The sequence below is a fragment of the Phoca vitulina genome, unplaced genomic scaffold (genome assembly GCF_004348235.1).
Source record: "Phoca vitulina isolate PV1807 unplaced genomic scaffold, GSC_HSeal_1.0 scaffold31, whole genome shotgun sequence".
NCBI classification, from domain to species: Eukaryota; Metazoa; Chordata; class Mammalia; order Carnivora; family Phocidae; genus Phoca; species Phoca vitulina.
The window spans coordinates 18,386,405-18,408,233 of NW_022589734.1; positions in this window are offsets into that span (position 1 = coordinate 18,386,405).

Sequence of the window (21,829 nt, forward strand, 5' to 3'; positions counted from 1 at the left end):
ATAACCAATTGAATAAAATAAAAATCTCAAAGTCCCTACCTATTGATTTAAATACGTTAGAGAAGAACAAATGGGAAGAAGAAAAAACCTTTTTTTTAAACAGTAGAATGCCAGTTAATAAGTGGAGAAAAACATGATGGCATTAGAAGATTGCCACTTGGCAACTATCATAGTGATAATTGAATCAACCAAGAATGTCAATGGATGCTAAAACTAATGGCTAGAAGTCTGTTGAACAACTAGATATTCACAGACTCAAAGTATCTCCCCACACATACTTTATACTTACAAGGGAAAAATAGAAACTTTACAATGGAGAAACCTGGCAGATAAAATCTGAATCAAGCAATCAAAATTGATATCACCAGTTATAACACCTAGCAGCATCATGTACCACACATAAAGATGCAACCAGAAGAACCCAGGATCACTTCCATGTTGTTCTTACCCTGAATCTAATCATAAGGAAACTTTTTTTTTTAAAGATTTTATTTATTTATTCGATAGAGACACAGCGAGAGAGGGAACACAAGCAGGGGGAGAGGGAGAGGGAGAAGTAGGCTTCCCGCTGAGCAGGGAGCCCGATGTGGGGCTCGATCCCAGGACCCTGGGATCATGACCTGAGCTGAAGTCAGACGCTTAACGACTGAGCCACCCAGGCACCCTGGAAACTTTTTTTAAAAAAGATTTTATTTACCCGAGAGAGAGAGTGAGAAGCAGACTCCCCATGGAGCAGAGAGCCCAATGCAGGGCTCGATCCCAGGACCCTGAAGATCATGACCTGAGCCGAAGGCAGATGCTTAACCAACTGAGCCACCCAGGTGCCCCTAATCATAAGGAAACTTCTGATAAACTTAAGGACATTCCACAAATTAACTAGGTCTATAATTTTCAAATGTCAAGGAAGACTGAGAGATTATTCTGAACTGAAGGTGCTTAAAGAGACATGGCAGCTAAATGCACTTTATATCTGGGTGGATCCTTTTTCTAAAGGGCTTTATTGGGACGCTAGGCTACTTGATGGGAGCCTGTGGGTTAGGTGGTAGTAACATAACAAGGTTAACTTCTATTTGATGGTTGTATTGTGGTTATGTAGGAGAATATCCTTATTTGGATTCAGGGGTTAAGTGGCATTCTGTCATCAACTGACTTTTAAATAGTTCTGGAAAAAAATTTTTTTGTACTATTCTTGCAAAAATTATTTTAAAAATTAAAAATAAATATATATAAATGGAAAAATAAATGGTGGTAGCTTCATTGGACATTGAAGTCTCTTATGGTGACAAGTTTGAAGGAAATATTTAGAATGTAACTGTCCTTAAAAATAATTATTTATATTCATTTATATTCAAATGTCACTCTTCTTTCTTTTATGCTTTTTGAGAAAATTGGAGAAAAACCATGGATAAAATAAACCAAGGACACAATAATGAAAATACAACCAAAACCGTCAGTAGTAGGTCATGTTGGTTCCAGGCACCCTCTGATATGATGCATTCAGAATGGCATTCGCTCTGTCATATCCTTTCCCCAAACCCATAATCCCAGTGTAATTAGGAGAAAGCATCAGAAAACACAAATTGAAGGGAATTCTGCAAAGTGCCCTACTGAAATGCTCTTTGGAAGTGTTGAGGTGATGAAAGGCGAGAAAGGACAGAAACTGTTACGGACTGCAGAGGACCCAGGAGACCCGATCACTGCATGTGACGTGGAATCCTGCAACAGAGAACAGACATTAGGGAAAGAACAGGTGAAATCCAAAGAGTTCAGTTCATGGTATTGCTTAGTTTGCATAACTTTACCATGGTCATGTGAAACGTGAGCATCAGGGAAGCTGGGTCAAGTAGTATATGGGAATTCCCTGCACTCCTTTTGCAACTCTTCTTTAAGTTTAAAATTATTTCCAAAGAAAAAGGAAAAACAGAATATGTATACACAAACCAAAAACAAAGTTATGGAAAATATTTAGTCTTTGTTCTCTTAGAAATGCAAATAAAACATCAGTGGGATATATTGGTATTATTTAACCTGCCAAAAATACAAGTGGTCTTACTATTTTAACCCACAATGATAAGAAAGGTGTGCAGACCCAGTCTATCACCAGAAATAACACAAACTTGGGTTTTTCTTATTTCTTAAAACCTAGAAGATGTTATAAATATTTCTTTTGCATTGGCTTCAGCTGGCCTTTCTTTTAGGGCTGAATCCACTTACTTTGAATATATGGAATTGTCTCTTCTCTTCTATTTTCTCTCCTTCCTTTGTATGCTGGTTTCATAACTGGTGTTACTTTTTGCATTCAGATGGGCAGACCCAATTACCCTAGGTTCTCACGTTGTTTATGCTACTAAAACAAATACAACATTTAAATATATCTCTTGCTAATTAATTTTTAGCAGAACTTTGAGGCATATTCCCATTCTAGAAGATCTCCCAGGAGTGGGAACAGGAGAAAGAACGGAGGTGATCGAAAAATCCCACCCTGCTCTGAGTCTGCATTTCTCTTCTGGGTAGAGGTTGGCCCAGTAAGTGAGGAGAAATTCTGTGAGCAGTAGTGTGGAATTAGAACTGGAATTATTTTCTAACATAAAAACAACAACACTAAAACCAATGGATATCCTAAATCAAGGAAATCAAGCAAAACCAGAGAAACCAGATTAACAAAGACAAACAGAATAACAACAACAACAACAAGATAGCTGTGGAAAGCGAATGCCCAAGAAGGCTGGAAGGAAGTCAGGAAGGATGTGGAATAGCAAGACCAGCATCAGGGTGTGCCGAGTGAAACTGGTTTGTACACATTGCTAGAGGCACAGTGAAATCACTCAGTGTTTTGGAAAGCAACTTGAAAATGTGCACCAAAAGCCATTACCATGTTTGAACCTTTTACCTCAATTATTCCACATCCGTGAGGGTAGTCTAATTAAATACTAATTCAAAATATGGAAAAATAAATCCAAGGCTGTCTGATTTATAACTGTAAATAAAATGGAGCTAACTTAAAGTTTAAAAAAACCCAACAATGATCATGTAAACCCAATGGTATATCATGAAGGCATGAAAAATGATAATTCTGAAGATAAAAACTTAGAAACCTGGAAAAGTGACCTTTTGAGCTGCAACTGGCCTGTCCAGCATGGTGGCTCTGAGCCTTGTACGGCGTTTGAACACTGCAAATGGGGTTGGTCCAAATAGAGATGTGCCGCAAGAGGAAAAGAGACACCAGACTTTGAAGATTTGGTATGAAAAAAAAAGCAGAATATTTCATTAACAATTTTATACTCGTTTTTTTTTTAAAGTTTATTTAAGTAATCTTTACACCCCATGTGGGACTTGAACTCATGAGCTTGAGATCAAGAGTCTCCTGCTCTTCCAATTGAGCCAGCCAGGTGCCCCAACAATTTTATATTGATTACATGTCAAAATGATAATATTTTAGATACATTGGGTTCAATGAAATATCCATAATGTTAATTTTACCCATTTCTTTGAAAATTTGGACTTATGTATGTGATTTGTGTTCTATTACTATTGGATAGTGCTAGTCTACAGCCCCCTTGAGGACAGGGTTTAATTCTTGGTTATATAAGCCACATGTCTAGAACACATGGTTCACAGTTTGTGCTCATTAATTTTTGTTAACCCCTTGATAGTGATTATAATACTTGTCTTAAAAAAGATACGCAACTGCACATACATCAAGCCTACCGTTTGTTGGAGGAGGTCAAATGTAGGCTTGTTTCCCCACCCCTGCCCTTGGAATGTATTTTCTGCCCACCCTTCCCACATAGAAGGCCTTCAAGGATACAGCCTTGAGATAGTAAGATGGAGACTTTCTGGATGGTGTATGTGACTGAACCTAGTTAAGGCCTCTGAAATAATTTTCAAGATTCTGGTGGGCAGGTATGGAGATTTCTGGTTTGCAGCTGCCTAAGACAAGCCTCGTAAATAAGTTCCCTTGCTTATTAAAACCACCATCTACCAATCCGGAGCGGTCTGCCTCTTTCTGCAGTCTTTCCTCGCCCTTGTGTGTGGGGGCCGGTTTGTGAACCAACACCACTGTAAAATATTCACAGAAAAAAGACAGATGATACACAAAATTGAAGAAGTTGGTTGTCTTGGGATGTTGTGATTATGGGCAACTTGTTCTATTTTTGAAACTTTACATAGAATATCTTGCCATAATTTGAAGGACTTTTTGACCTTTAAAAAAAAGGGCAGGAATTGTGTTTTCGTTTGCTTTTTGCTTATTTGTTGTTTGCTTTTTATTTGTTGTAGGGACATAGACACGCACACATGAATAAAATCTTCAGAGATGCCTGGCTGTGGTGGATTCCATGGTCTTCTTAATGGGAGGGAGGGTGTATCTCTCATGGGCCTTGGGGATGATTCATGAGACTTGTTGCAGAGCTCCACAGCTAACAGCAGCCTGTTCTTGGTGCTGGGCAGAAATCTCCTTGGCCCAGAGCAAGTAAGGAAGATTTTATTATCTCCAGCTTCTGCAAGGAGCTGCAGTTATTTCTCAAGGTCAGGTCAGGGAGCATCCTGAGGATGAGTAATAACAGTCCTCTGAGGAGTTTCCATCCTGGCAACGGTTTATAACCATGTAAAGCTGATAATAAAATAATTCCAAAATAAATAAACAGTAGATACATAAGTGCCCTTAGAGATCAGTAAATCTGAGTGCGTAGCTGCCAGTGTGAGGAGGAGATAAAACTTTTTCCTTCTAATGTCCTGATGCGTTAAGGTGGGTGGCAGCACCATTTCAGGGTTTTGGCGGGGTGGGGGAGAAAGAAGGCTGAGTGAAGTTCCCAACCATTTAAAAAATCCTAGCCTGTGATAAATCTCATGGATTCAACAGATATTTGTCCAGCCCCTACTATGTGCTAGATAAGGTGTTGGAGGCTGAAGGTACGGCAAACAACGCTTACAAAATTGCACGCCTTTTAGGCATTCACATTCTTGTGGGATAAATCAAGGCAATTTACAGACGTCGAATTGAATATATAGCATGTTAGACGGTTGTCAGGACTGAGGAGAAGATGAAGCGTGGGAGGAGGCGGGAGGGGTTGTGGGAGAGGCGGCTGTGATTTAGACGGCGCCGGCGCCGCAGGGAAGGCCTCTGGGGGAGTGTCGACTGAGGAAAGAAAGGCCTGAAAGAGGTTAGGGGATAAAACATGCAGATTTTGGTAGGAAAATCATTTCAGGAAAGGGAACAACAGTTCCAGGGGCCCTGAAGCAGAGTCTGCCTGGCGTATTTGAGGAACAACATAAAAGTCAGAGCAGCCTCTTGGGCAGAGAGGGGAGCAGAGGGGAGAGTGGTAGATGGCGGAGTCACACCTGTATTGTGGGTCGGTCTTCAGGTCACTGTGAGGACTTTGGCTTTTACTCTGAGTGAAATAGGAAGGCATGTTTGTAGGATTTGGAGCACAGCAACAGGATTTTGACTTCTCCTTTACCAGGGCCCGACTTCAGAAGAATTGAGCAGGGAGAGCAGCTTGGAGGCTTTTGCAGAGAGACGGAGACTATGGTGGCTTGAATCAGGTGGTCATCCTGGCCAGTATAAGTGATCATCTTCTGCATGGACCTTGAAGGCAGATCTGATGGGGTTTGTTGACTTCCTGGATGTGGAGTATGAATGAAGTAGAGGAACTGAGAATGATGCAAACTTGTTTGGCCCTAGTAGCTAGGAGGATGGATTTTTGCCAGTTGTTGAGATGGGGAAAATTACTGGAGGAGCAGTGTGATGGGGAAGGGGGAGATCAGGGGCTCAGTTGGGGATATGTTCCTTTTAAAATGCCTTTGAGACATCCCAAGTAATGGAAATACTGAGTTAGAAGTTATACAGGTAAGTCTGGAGTTGAGAGGAGAAGTGTAGAATTATAAGCTTGGAGATATAAATCTGGGGTCATCAATTTGTGGATGATATATAAGGCCCTGAGACTGATGAGTTCAAAGGAATGAATGTAGGTAGAGGAAAGAAGCCCTAGGAATCATTCCATTAGAATCTCTGCAGATGGAAAGGTAAGGAAGCCCCTTTGCAAAGAAGACGGTGTAGGGGTAGGCATTGAGGGAGGAGATGAGCCCAGGGAGGGTGACATCCGGGAGGCAAATAAGAAACTTTCTCAAGGGGACGGGAGAGGTGGGCTGTGTCTAGAAATATTGACATGCCGAGCAGGATGAGGGCTAAATACCCCCTCTGGGATTTGCCACATGTAGGTTATTGATCATCTTGCAGTTTATACATGTTCATGTGTGGTGGGGGCAAAAACCTAAAAAGGGGAGAGAGAACTTGAAGACAATGAGAACAGACAATTCCTTTGTGGGATTTTGCTGTTAAAAGGAGAGAAATTCAGTGATAACTAAAAGGGAAGTGGGAACTTCTGGCTTCCATTTAGGATGGAGAAAGCTAGAAAGGGGCCATTCCCACCTTTGCCACAGCAAGATCAGAAAGCCAGGTAATGGGCAAATTCATAACTTTTCTGGAACCATCAGAAAGCTGAGGTCTCAGGACAAATAACATAAAATATAAGGAAAGACTGGTGCCTTCAAAGAGAGATGGGGCATGGGCATTTGCTTACATGGGGGCAGGGGTGGTGGTGGACTTCATACAATTGTGTAAAAGGGCTTCAGCTAAAATGTTTACTACATTCGAAAGGTGAGTGTTGCCTAGTGTGAGAGTATGGAAACTCTAAGAGCCACAGACACAAGGGTTGTTCAGAAACATTTGTGTCCTCTTCCTCCAGGGAACCTACTGGTACTCATGAGGAAGACTGGGGAGCAAGCCTCCCTCAGTGCAAGCCCTCAGGAGGGTAATGGCAGCACTGCGGGAAAGTGTAATGTCCTGCCTTGATCTTTCTTTTTTTTTTTCCTAAGATTTTATTTATTTATTTATTTGACAGAGACAGAGATAGCGAGAGCAGGAACACAAGCAGCAGAAGTGGGAGAGGGAGATGTAGGCTTCCCCCCGAGGAGGGAGCCCGATGTGGGACTCGATCCCAGGACCCTGGGATCATGACCTGAGCCAAAGGCAGACGCTTAACGACTGAGCCACCCAGGCGCCCTGCCTTGATCTTTCTTTCCTATGTCCTCTACACATCAAAAACCTCAAGCTTCTAGGAGAAGAGTACCAAACCCTGTGGCCCGAAGGCCACAGGTTAAAAAAAAAATCCATTGTAATGGAGAAACAGAAACAACAATACAAAATATTTTATCCCTTAGTGGGGGCAGGAAAATGCCCTGGGTCTCAGCCGTTAGAAATCTCCTACGGGGGGAGGGACAGGAACACTAAGAAGTCCCCACATCCAAGAGCCAGTGACACAGCATTTCCACAGACTGAAGCTGAACCACAGTAATGGAGATTGTTCCGTCTGCCCCCACCACCTGGCTAGCAAGAGCTGAGTAACAAGTCATAGTGGTCCACTGCAGGAAAGGAACATAGGCATGTAGAGAGACCCTCTGTGAGGGCACAGAACAAACACTGAGGAAAACTCTCTGGTGGACCAGCCCTGACCCTAAGCATAAGATAACACTAAACGAGTTGGAAGTCTGTCATGGTAGTCACCACAGCAACACCAAATTCCCAAACCAGCTCAGTTCTCGATGAGATTGACTCCCAAACCACATGAAAGACCTAGCAAAGGAAAACAGGTGCCCATTTCCAGGCATAAATATTATTTACCGTAGTCTACATGTTTGGCTTAGTCTACACACAACGTTGGACTTCCAAACAAAACAAAACAACACACAAAACAAAGCACACACACATACAATCAAGAGTTGGAGAAGTCAACAAAGCCAGACTCAATTTATGCCCAACTGTTGAAACTATCCAACAGCGAATTTAAAATATTTCTGGTGAATATTGTAGAGGCAATAGGTGAACAACATATATAAGCAGATGGAGAATTACAGCAGAGGGATGGAAGCCATAAGAAAAATCAAATGGAAGTATTAGGAAATTTTCCAGCCACATGGTAACAGAGATGAACAATGTTTTTGATGTTAGATTTGATAAAAGTAAGGAAAGAATCAGCAAATTTGAAGATAGATCAATAGAAATCACCCAAGTGAAGCACAAAAGAAGAACAGTAAAACAAAAAAGAGGCTTTCAGAGCTGTGGGACAATGTCAAAAACTCTCATATGCCCTGAGTTAGAGTCCAGGAAGGAAACGAGAACATACACAGGGCAGAAGAAACTATTTATTTATTTAAAGATTTTATTTATTTGTTTGAGACAGCAGAGAGAGAGAGAGCACAAGGAAGGGCAGAGGGAGAAGCAGACTCCCTGCTGAGCAGGGAGCCCGATGCGGGGCTCGATCCCAGGACACTGAGATCATGACCTGAGCCGAAGGCAGATGCTTAACTGACTGAGCCACCCAGGCACCCCCAGAAGAAACATTTGAAGATATAATGGCCAAGAGTTTTCCAAGATTAATGAAGGACATAAAAATTACAGATCCAGGGGGCTCAGAAAACATCAAGCTAAATAAATACTCTCTCCTCAGAACATTCCTAAATAAATTTCATCCAATGTGCTGAAAAATCTAAGATAATGAGAAAGCACTCCGAGAGGAAAGATGTGTTCTATACCAAAGAGGGAAGGGAAGAATTGGAAGAGGGAATTGGAAGAATTACTGTAATTCTTTAAAAAAAACTATGGAATCTGGATGGCAATTGAGTCATATCTTTAACATGCTAAAAGAAAAACAAACAGACAAGCAAACAGTCAACCCAGAATCTGAAACCCTGGGAAAATGTATTTCAAAAATTAAAGAAAAATAAACATTGTTTTTCTTCAGATGAGCAAAAAATGAGAACATTCCTTGCAGCAGACTGCAAGAAACGTTCAAGGAAGGGCTCAGGCAGAGGAATATATCATACAGAAACTTGGCTTTACACAATGAAATGACTTGCACAAGAAATGGAATATATGAAGGCAAATGTAAATGTATTCTTTCTTATTTTTAATTGCTGTCTAAACAAAAAGATGAGTGGGAGAGTTTGGGAGTATAATGTTCTAAGTTCCTTACACTGCACGTGAAACAGTGTAATATTCAAAGATAAAGTTTTAACTAAAGATGTGCATGGTAAACACCAGGGCAACCAACACAAAAAGTATACATCATGAGCCAACGGTGGAGATAAATAGAATAATAAAAATGCCTAATCTAAAAGAGGATGGAAAATCAATTTTCCTATTATTCCTTCATGCCTTCTTTTTGCAATCTATTCCAAACAGCAGAAAGAATATATTTTAATAAGCATGCAAGTTTTGCGCATTCTCTACTTGTTAACTCAGCTTACTGCAGTCCCAGCTCACCCTTTGTGACTGTCCAGCCACATCTCAAGCTATTGTCCTCTCTCTGCCCATGCTTCAGCTGTGTTGACCTTCTTTTGTTTCCAGTTAGTGCCCAGGCTCCTGCCTGAATCAGAGCCTTCACAGTGTTCCCTCTACCAGGAATACTCTCTACTCACCTTTTAATAGGCCACATTCTCCTCCCCCTTCAAGTTTAAATTTACATGTTAATTTCCTCAGGGAAGTTTGCCTTGACCCCAGAGACTTAAGTTAAACTGTGAAATAGTTTCTCAGGACTCTGTAATCGTCCTTCAAAACAGTCATTAAAATTGTAATTGTTTATTAGTTTAGGGTCTCTTGACAATGGCATTTGCCTTTATATTTCTGTCCATTTTAATTATTCCTTTTTGTTCTGTAATCTTAAGAAAAGTAAGGAACTTGTCTCTCTTGTTTTCACTTACATCCCAGTGCCTTACATAATGCCTGACACAGAGGAGATCAGCTAATTGAATAAATGTGAAATATAAAGACATCAAGAGAAGAAGCATTCTAGTTAAGATGTAGGAGGAAACAGTACACCGGTTGAAAAGAATTAATATAATTATGAAATGAAAGAAGCATATAAGAGGCTCTTAAATGTTTGCTGGATAGGAACTTAGAAAACAGTCCATCATTTTCAAAAGAGGAAACTGAGCCAGGATTACCTGTGACCTAATTCTGCTGTGACACAGAATCAGGGAAGGTTATCCTGAAACAGACCCCACGTCAATTTAGCCAGGTTTTCTGGAAGCTCTAGCAGTTTCTGACGTCAATTTCAAAGGTGAGTGCTATGTGAATCTCTTCCACTAATGGCTCTCTTATTCAGAAATTTGTCCATCAATTTTGTATCACTTTATATTTGATGCCTGTCTGCTCTTTGCATCAATGGATTTTTAAATAGGTGTTATCTACATAGTGAATATGTACTTCCTTTAATTATTTCCAATTTGCACGGCTCAGGGAACAAAAGTTTAGAGAGAAATTGTTTAGGTTTAGAGAGTGTGGAATGAGCACAGGTCTTGGATCTTGGGTTTGAATGCTGACTCTATTCTCTAAACTTCATTCTCCTATCCCTGAGATGTAGGGGTATTAATACCTACTTCCTAACATAATTGCTGTAAGGTAAAATGAATTAATGTCTGTAAAGGGCCTGACACATGGAGAAGTAATCAATTAATATTAGTTTCATTCTCAGCCTAGTCATTCTAGATTCTAAACATTTTTTCATTAATGTATCTCTTATGATTCTAGACTTTAATCATGAATCTTTCAACTCAATCTTTTCAAATGGCAAGTGGAAGAGTCCTAATCTCTTCAGTCTCTGTCTCCATAATGGCATCTGTCTTCGTATTTCTGACCATTCTGATTGTTCCTTTTTGGATCTTGTCTACTTCTGATACACCCTTATAGTATTTTACTCAGTATTGCAGGCGTGGGCCACCAAAATTTAAGGTAAGTTAGAATTTCTCAGAGTCTCTGTTGATGACTGATTGTTATAAATTCCAAGAAGGAACATTTCATAAAGTTGATACACTAGGGATTCACACATTTATTTTCTTGATATTTACTGATCACCTATTTCGTATATAAATTAGGATTGTCTTATTTAGAAAATAAAAATACAGGGTGTCCAGGTAACTGGGTGTCTTTTATTTTATTTGGCAATCCTAACATAGGAAAGATCTCTGTATAAGAAGAAAAAAAACTAAGATGTGGTTTCTGCCCCAAGAGAAGTTATTTATTTATTTATTCATTCATTCATTCATTCATACATACATACATACATGCATGCATACATACATACAAGTTAAGGATATAGTCATGGAGGTGGAGATAGGTAACCAGTGTATTGAAAGAAAGGGTAATGAATGAACTGTGTATACATTTCTACAGCTGCCATAACAAGGTATCAGAAAGTGGGTGGCTTGACATGACAGGATTTTGTTCTCTTCTAGGTCTGGAGGCTGGAAATCTGAGATCAGGGTGTTACCAGTGTCACAAGTGAGGGACAGTCTGTTCCATGATTTTCTCTCCTAGCTTCTGGCAATGGCCAAGAATCCTCGGCATTCTTTGGCTTATAAATGCACCACCCCAATTTCTGCCTTTGTCATATCATGACATATTCTTCTATGTCTTTTCTCCCCTTATACAGATACAAATCCTACTGGATTAAAGCCCACTCTAATGACTTCATCTTAACTTGAATACATCTGCAAAGACCCTATTTTGAAATAAGGTCACATTCAAATGCACAGGGGTTAGGATCTCAAGGTACTTTTTGGAGGACACACTTCAACCCATAACAGATGGTATGGGTATCGCATGCCATAGAGTTCAGAGAAAGGGCATTTGGTTGTGGGATGGAATGATGAAAAAGGTCCCTGTCAGTGTCAGGAATTAATGGAGCTCGACTTTGAAGGGTGGGTAGACTTTGCTGGGAGGGAAGAAAAGGGCTGAACGAGGATGATGAACAAGCAAATAGGGAAGGAATTGGTCTTCCAGAGATGGAAGGTACTTGCTGAAATTTACTAAGGATGACCACGATCAGGCTGTGAACTCTGAGAAAAGCAAGAATTAAAAATTCGCTCAGCTCAGGAAAGCAACAGTATCATTAGGAGGCAGGTTTTATTGGTGTCCAAGTTTCCTTTCATCTCTAACATTCAAATTCATATTGTTCAGTGTTAATTTGGATTTGGCACCAACCCCAGGGATACTAGAGGGAAAAGTGGGGGAAGCTACTATGGGCAAAGTCTTTATCCCTCAAGAAGGCACTAAGTTAGTTATATTGGAACCTGACTTGGACGTTATATTTAAAATCAAACATTTGTGTAAAACAAGGTGTCAACGATAAGCAGCTGGTACAGCTAGAATGCTGACTTACTCAATAGAGGTGATTACTTTCCACCTTTTTAAGAAGCATCCCTACAACAAAGTTGGTCTGGATGAAGCAAAGGCCAGGAAAAAAAGGGAACAGCTTTGTTTATTGTATGAGGAGCTCGTGTAGAAGGTGTGCTAAGCTGGGTCTGTAATTTTGTGTGTGTACCATCCTATGGTGTGCCATAGAATGTACTCTATTTGTATATGGACTAAAGGTTTTAGACCTGGTTTCCAAATTCTTCAAGGAAACGAATGAGATTCAATGTAAAGAGGAATAGAAGATTACAGAAACAAGCCACAGGAAACACAGGCGGTGTGCTATTCAGTCTCCTTTAGTTCCTTTGATGGGGCCTCCTCCAGGTACATGTGTATTTCCTCACCTTCCTCTCCCTGTAATTAGCCAATTAAATCTAAGTGTATGTGAAGCTTACTTCATGTCAGTTCACCTTAGAATTCAGTAAGCTATCAGAGCGCTACAAGGCTAGGGTTTTCTTTTGGTTGATGTTCCAAAAAAAAAAAAAAAAAAATCATTTGAAAAGAAAAGGAGAATCTAACAATTGGGATGAGTTCTTGCCTATTTGTTTTCAAGGTCCCCCTTCCCGTGTTGCTGCTCCTTGCTGCCAAAGAAGGGAGTGCCAACACAGGGCAGGATGGTGGAGGGAACCTCCCATCTCGTTATGTTACTTCCAGTTGTATTCTGTATTCTCTTTAAAATGGTATGAGTGCCTGTGTGCATGTTGTTTTTATTTAATGCTATTATCAGAAGTGGTATAAGCAACATGCTTATGAATGCAGGAATGTAAAGGCAGACTGTGTTGGTTCAAATCCTGATTTCTGTATTTTTTGCAAACTTGGGGAAGCGATTCTGCTTCTTTAAATCTTAGTTCCTTTATCCATAAAATAAATATAATAATTGTATGTATTTTAGGGAGCGAGTGGGAGAATCAAATAACATGATACATATTAAACATTCCCATACTATATGTACCAGTGTCCGGCAAGTGCTCAAAAAATGTTAACTACTATTCCTATCATTAAAACATATTCAGGAGCATAATTTTACTTGACTGCATAAAAATTTATCCTCAGTATATACTATAGTTTGGTTATTTGTTCTCCTATGTTTAGACATTTAGGTGGCTTATAGTTTTTTACCTTTATAAATAATCTTAGGATAAATGTCTTTGTGTGAAAAGATTTTTCTGTAGTTTAGCATATTTTCTGAATTATCTCAATTCCAAAATTGGAATGACTGGGTCAAGCAAGATGAACTTATTATCAATTTCTTTCAAAAAGGGTTTGGCTATTTCTGTTTCTATTAGCATGGTATGAATATGACTGTTTCACCATACTTTGGCCAGCAGATAGCATATGTGTGTGTGTGTGTGTGTGTGTGTGTGTGTACGCACATGCACATGCATATATAGTATTATTTGATGGACAAATTGGTGCCTCTTTCATTGTCACTATAAAATTTAAACAGTTAGCATGACTATTTTTTAAGGAACTTGAACTCCTCTGGAATGTGAGTACTGTGGAGGAAGAGTCTACACTGATTTTCTCCAACATCAGTGGGGCTAGATGCTCATACAAAGTAGAAGCTGTTCAGACACAGCAACAATTTTTATAACTCTCCTGGCAACTTCAGGGATGTTTTCACTATCTAACAGCCTGCTTTATCATATTCTCTAAATTGTATATCCTGTATTATCATATATTTGATGAGTGAGGCAACATATTTGGTAAGTGTGGATCATCTATTTAACTAAATATTTAACTAAATATCTCCCAACAGTTGTACCATTTTGTAGTCTCTGCCTGTGGAACTTATAGAATATCACGGAAGTGGTGCTGTATTGCATGCCTTCTGAGGCTTGGTCATAAGGAGAAGACGGGCAGCTTACACCTTGGTCTCTTGGAAGGTATGTGCACTCCGGCAAGAAGCCACCTATCACTCTGAAACTACCATGCTGTGAGGAACTCAAGCTGGCGATGTAGGGAAGTCATATGGACAGAGACATCGAGTTCCTACTTTTTCCAACTCCTTCAGCTGAGGCGCCAGAAATGTGAATATGGAAGCCAGTCTGGACATGAAAGTCCAGTCAGATTTTCAGATAACTTTGGCCCCAGCCACTGACCATGAAGACCAGACCATGACCACATGGAAGACCAGAAGTGCTCATGACCCAGGTGAGCCCAGTCAACTCACAGAGCTGTGACAGATAATCATAAATCATTGTTTTAAGCCACTAAGCTTTAGGACGGTCTGTTGTGTAGTGATAGAAAACCAGTTCAGTGAATTAATACAGAGGAGACACACGCTCTTTGGTTTGAAATAGTCCTTCTCTGTGAATGAGCAGCAAGTAAACATTGGTGCTGTCACTGATCAGTGTTGTCAGAATGGAAATAGAGTCACAGAGGATGAATTGATGATGAGAGTGGGGAAGTGAAAGGCAATTAAGAAGTGAGCAGGACGTAAGGTTTCCCGTGGGGTTGGTGGCAGGGAGAACTGAAAGAGGCCCAGTAAAATGGTTACTGAGAATCAGTGGCGGTCAGTATGCAAGAGTTGAGGTGACCCAGGGATTTGTGGAGTCTAAGAGATAAGATGTTTTAAAAGGACAATTAATGACTTTTTTTTGCCTTGAATGTCTGCTCTGCTGTAGACTGATCTTTGTTTCTGTCTCATACAGTGTCCCAAGGGCCAGTCTCAAAGAGTAGTGTCAATATATTTCAGATATATTGATTTTCTATCAGGTAATTTAGGACCCTAATGTCTATGTATTTCAGTGCCAATGGTGCTTAAAAGGATTATCTTTGTGAGTTTGGTCTAACTCCAAATTTTATTTTATTATTTAATTTGCATTATTTCTACTTTGAAAATGCATATATGTAATTGGCAGGTTAGGTCATATGCTAGGGCTATCTAGAATGTGGCAGAATTATTTTTTTAAATAGAGGAGTAGTTGAAATATAATACCATCTTAGTTTCAGGTATACAACATAGCAATTCAACATTGATATACATTCCAGAGTGATCACCATGATGAATCTAGCTATAGTCTGTCACCATACAAAGCTGTTACATATCATTAACTGTATTTCCTATGCTGTACATTGCATCCCCAACTCTTATTTATTTTATAACTGGAAATTTGTACCTTTTAATGCCCTTCCTCTATTTCACTCACCACCCCCGTGTCCCTCCCCTCTGGCAACCACCAGATTACTCTTTATCTATGAGTGTATTTTTGTTTTGTTTGTTTTGTTTTTTAGATTCCACATATAAGTGAAATCATACAGTATTTGTCTTTCTCTGTCTCACTTATTTCACGTAGCATAATCCTTTGAGGTCCATTCGTGTTGTCAAAAATGGCAAGACTTTATTCTTTTATGGCTCAGCAATATTTCATTGTGTGTGTGTGTGTCTGTGTGTGTGGGGGGCTTATATATACATACGCCACCTCTTCTCTATCCATTCATCTGTTGATAGACATAGGTTGCTTCTGTGTCTTGGGTATTGTAAATAATGCTGAAGCGAACATGATTTTTTTGAATTATTGTTTTTTGTTTTCTTTGGATAAATACCCAGACGTGAAATTGCTGAGTTGTGTAGTAGTTCTATTTCTAATTATTTTGAGGAACCTCAATACATTTTTCCATAGTGGCTACACCAGTTTGCATTTCTACCAACAGTGCAAGAGGGTTCCATTTTCTCCACATCCTCACCAACACATGTGTCTGTTGGCCATCTGTGTCTTCTTTGAAGAAATATCTATTTAGGTCCTCTGCCTATTTTTTTTTAAATTGGATTTTTTTTTTTTGATATGAGTTGTGTGAATTCTTTATATATTTTAGATATTAACCTCTTATCAGATATATCTTTGTAAATATCTTCTCCCATTTAATAGATTGCCTTTTTATCTTGTTGATGGTTTTCCTTGCTATGCAAAAGCTTTTTAGTATATTAATATTGTCCCATTTGTTCATTTTTGCTTTTGTTGTCTTTGAGGAGACAGACCCCCCCGCCAATATTGCTAAGACTGATGTCCGACTTCTTACTGCCTGTTTTCTTCTAGGAGTTTCATGGTTTCTGGTCTTACATTTAAGTCTTTAATAGATTTTGAGTTTATTTTTGTATGATGTAAGCAAGTGGCCCAGTTTCATTCTTTTGCATATAGCTGTACAGTTTTCCCAGCACCATTTCTGGAAATGACTTTTTCCCATTATATATATTCTTGCCTCCTTTGTCAAAGATTGATTGACCGTATAAGTGTGGGTTTATTTCTGAACTCTCTATTCTGTTCCATTGATCTATGTTTCTGTTTTTGTGCCAATACCATACTTTTTAGATTATTCTAGCTTTGTAGTATAGTTTGAAATCTGGGAGACCTCCAGCTTTGTTCTTTTTCAAGATTGCTTTGGTGTGGCAGAATTTAATGGACTTAAAATATATAAGATGAAAATATGAAGAACTTTAATATTTTAGTCACCCTTTATTTTTCTTACTGACCCCCAAACTATACCGAATTTATGAATGTCTCTGAAGAAGATTGATTGGCAAGTTATGGAGAGAAGATTCTTTTGAAGTGTCATGAATAACACCAGAATGATTGAGAGGCCAGATCCACTCTCTTGAGCTTTCCTTTGAGGGATGAGATCCCAATATGAAAACAAGTATTGAGAAACCTTTACTCTTATTGGATGCATTACCACTTTCTTTTCACTTCCAATTTGCAATCAAAGTCATCTGTTGCCCCAATGCAGGCTGTTTATTTTTTTGAAGAGTTTTGTTAAGATTTTTACTACATGGACTTAATTATGTAATTATATAACAGATCTGGTAACTGCTTCAAAGGAACCATTCTAATCTATGAGGTACCTAAGATAGTCTTTAAAGAACATCTAATTACATAATTACAATGCCTAATAGACCAGGATAACAGGTAGCATAAATATCTTTGGAGCCATAAGAAAAACCTTTTATTGCCTTTAGGGCATATATTATTAGTTGTGAAAATAACCCCACTATTATGTCATTATGTAACAGCCCATAATGCCAAAGGAGATATTAATGCCAGTTATAATAAACATTCTATGCATTTTGCTTTTTTCCCCAGAAATGACTTTCTTTTAATTTTCAAAAAATATGTAGAAGCAGTCGGAAATACCTTTATCCTGTGAGGCAGAAAAACTATGATATTTTAGATACAGAATGCTGGTGACATTTGAAAGAAAAATTTTAAAAAGTGATTGTAATCATATCAATCATAAAAGTATGCACATTAACTTTGAAACTACAAACACGCTTTTAAGATTTCAAAGATAGGGGTGGAAACCCCCAGCGGCGGAGTCGTGCGCGCACCCGCGAACTGGGGGCGGCTGGCGGTTTTAGAAGCACAAAGGGCAGAGACGTACCCCCAACCTGGAGGCAGGACTGGGGGCGCTGCGGAGGGGCGCACACCCCAGGCCGCTGCAGTTTATAGCAGCACGGACAGAAACGGAGATGGTGTGGCCTGGAGAGCTCACTGAAGAACAGACTGCGGTCTCTCTGCTCTGAGGCAGAGGGTTGGAAACGGTCTCTTCTGCTCTGACTCGCGGAGGAGACGCGGAAAGCCGCCAGGGAAAGGCGCCAGAGAACAAAAGCCCCAAAGACTGATTCCCACTGAGCCCATCCCCCGCCACAGGGGCGCAGGGCAACTCCGCCCCAACAGGGTTGCCTGAGTAACAGCGCGGCAGGCCCCTCCGGCAGGAGACAGGCTGGGAAAACAAGAGGCCAGCAACCCTAAGGTCCCAAGAAAACAGGTGCATCTTGCTGGGGTTCTGGTCAATAATTTGGACTCTATACATTCCCTCAACCACCCATCAACAGAATGACTAGGAGGAGGAGCCCCCAAAACAGAAAAGACTCAGAGATTATGACTTATGCTGCAGATTTACAAATGGATGCAGATATAACCAAGATGTTGGAGATGGAATTCAGGCTAGCAATTGTGAAGACAATGGCTAGAATGGAGAAATCAATTAATGGCAACATAGAGTCTCTAAGGGCAGAAATAAAAGGGGAATTGGCAGAACTTAAAAATGCTATCAATGAGATCCAATCCAATCTAGATAATCTAACAGCTAGGGTAACTGAGACAGAAGAGAGAATAAACGATCTGGAAGACAGTATAATAGATAAAAAGGGAAAAGAGGAGGCCAGGGAAAAACAACTCAGAATCCATGAAAATAGAATCAGAGAAATAAGTGACACCATGAGGAGTTCCAATGTCAGAATCATTGGAATCCCGGAGGGAGTGGAGAGAGAGAGAGGGCTAGAAGATGTATTTGAGCAAATCATAGCTGAGAACTTCCCTAATCTGGGGAATAAAACAAACATTCGAGTCCTAGAGGCAGAGAGGACCCCTCCTAAGATCAAGGAAAACAGGCCAACACCCCAGCATGTAATAGTAAAACTCGCAAATCTTAGAACCAAGGAAACCATCTTAAGGGCAGTTAGGGGGAAGAGATTCCTTACGTACAGAGGGAGGAACATCAGAATAACGTCAGACCTATCCACAGAGACCTGGCAAGCCAGAAAGGCCTGGCAAGACATATTCAGGGTACTAAACGAGAAGAACATGCAGCCAAGAATACTTTATCCGGCAAGGCTTTCATTTAGAATGGATGGAGAGATGCAGAGCTTCCACAACCGGCAGAAGTTGAAAGAATATGTGACCACTAAGCCGGCCCTGCAAGAAATATTAAGGGGGGTTCTATAAAAGGAGAAAGACCCCAAGAGTGATATACAACAGAAATTTACAGGGACAATCTATAAAAACAACATCTTCACAGGCAACATGATAACAATTAATTCATATCTTTCAATAATCACTCTCAACGTGAATGGCCTAAACGCTCCCATAAAACGGCACAGGGTTGCAGATTGGATAAAAAGACAGGACCCATCCACATGCTGTGTACAAGAGACTCATTTTGAACCTAAAGATACATCCAGACTGAAAGTGAAGGGATGGAGATCTATCTTCCATGCCAGCGGACCTCAAAAGAAAGCTGGGGTAGCAATTCTTATATCAGAAAAATTAGATTTTAAACTAAAGTCTGTAATAAGAGACACAGAAGGACACTATATCATTCTTAAAGGGTCTATCCATCAAGAAGATCTAACAATTGTAAATATCTATGCCCCCAACATGGGAGCAGCCATATACATAAGCCAACTGTTAACCAAAATAGAGAGTCATATTGATAACAATACGTTAATTGTAGGAGACCTCAATACTCCACTCTCAGCAATGGACAGATCATCTAAGCAGAAAATCAACAAGGAAACAAGAGCTTTGAATGATACATTGGACCAGATGGACCTCATAGATATTTACAGAACATTCCACCCTAAAACAACAGAATACTCATTCTTCTCGAGCGCACATGGAACTTTCTCCAGAACAGACCATATACTGGGTCACAAATCAGGTCTCAACTGATACCAAAAGATTGAGATTATTCCCTGCATATTCTCAGACCACAATGCTCTAAAACTGGAACTCAATCACAAGGAAAGATTTGGCAGAAATTCAAACACTTGGAAGCTAAAGACCACTCTGCTCAAGAATGTTTGGGTCAACCAGGAAATCAAAGAACTTAAACAATTCATGGAAATCAATGAGAACGAAAACACATCGGTCCAAAACCTATGGGATACTGCAAAGGCAGTCCTAAGGGGGGAAATACATAGCCATCCAAGCCTCACTCAAAAAAATAGAAAAATCCCGAATTCACCAACTAACTCTACACCTTAAAGAACTAGAGAAAAAGCAACAAACGACGCCTAAGCCACGCATTAGAAGAGAAAAAATTAGAGCAGAAATCAATGAATTGGAAATCAGAAACACAGTAGATCAGATCAATGAAACTAGAAGTTGGTTCTTTGAAAGAATTAATAAGATCGATAAACCACTGGCCAGACTTATCCAAAAGAAGAAAGAAAGGACCCAAATTAATAAAATTATGAATGAAAGGGGAGAGATCACAACCAACACCAAGGAAATAGAAACAATTATTAGAAATTATTATCAACAACTATATGCCAATAAACTGAGCAATCTGGATGAAATGGAGGCCTTCCTGGAAACCTATCAGCTGCCAAGACTGAAACAGGAAGAAACTGACAACCTGAATAGGCCAATAACCAGTAACGAGATTGAAGCAGTGATCAAAAACCTCCCAAAAAACAAGAGTCCAGGGCCTGATGGATTCCCTGGGGAATTCTACCAAACATCCAAAGAAGAAATAATACCTATTCTACTGAAGCTGTTTCAAAAAATAGAAACAGAAGGAAAACTTCCAAACTCATTCTATGAGGCCAGCATTACCTTAATCCCCAAACCAGGCAAAGACCCCATCAAAAAGGAGAATTTCAGACCGATATCCCTGATGAATATGGATTCCAAAATCCTCAACAAAATCCTAGCTAATAGGATCCAACAATACATTAAAAGGATCATCCACCACGACCAAGTGGGATTTATCCCCGGGATGCAAGGGTGGTTCAACATTCGCAAATCAATCAATGTGATAGAACACATTAATAAGAGGAGGGAGAAGAACCATATGGTCCTCTCAATTGATGCAGAAAAAGCATTTGACAAAATACAACATCCTTTCCTGATTAAAACTCTTCAGAGTATAAGGATAGAGGGAACATTCCTCAAGTTCATAAAATCCATCTATGATAAACCCACAGCTAATATCATCCTCAATGGGGAAAAGCTGAGAGCCTTTCCCTTAAGATCAGGAACACGTCAAGGATGCCCACTCTCACCACTATTGTTCAACATAGTAATGGAAGTCTTAGCAACAGCAATCAGACAACAAAAAGAAATAAAAGGTATTCAAATTGGCAAAGAAGAAGTCAAACTCTCTCTTTTCGCAGACGACATGATACTTTATGTGGAAAACCCAAAAGACTCCACCCCCAAATTACTAGAACTCATCCAGCAATTCAGTAATGTGGCAGGATACAAAATCAATGCACAGAAATCAGTTGCTTTCTTATACACTAACAACGCAACTGTAGAAAGAGAAATTAGAGAAACGATTCCATTTACAACAGCACCAAAAACCATAAGATACCTCGGAATAAACCTAACCAAAGAGGTAAAGGATCTATACTCTAGGAACTACAAAACACTCATGAAAGAAGTTGAAGAAGACACAAAAAGATGGGAAAATATTCCATGCTCATGGATCGGAAGAATAAACATTGTTAAAATGTCTATGCTACCCAGAGCAATCTATACCTTCAATGCCATCCCGATCAAAATTCCAATGACATTTTTCAAAGTGCTGGAACAAACAATCCTAAAATTTGTATGGAATCAGAAAAGACCCTGAATTGCCAAGGAGATGTTGAAAAAGAAAAACAAAGCTGGGGGCATCACGTTGCCCGATTTCAAGCTATATGACAAAGCCGTGATCACCAAGACAGCATGGTACTGGCACAAAAACAGACATACAGACCAATGGAACAGAATAGAGAACCCAGATACGGACCCTCAACTCTATGGTCAAATAATCTTTGACAAAGCAGGAAAAAACATGCAATGGAAAAAA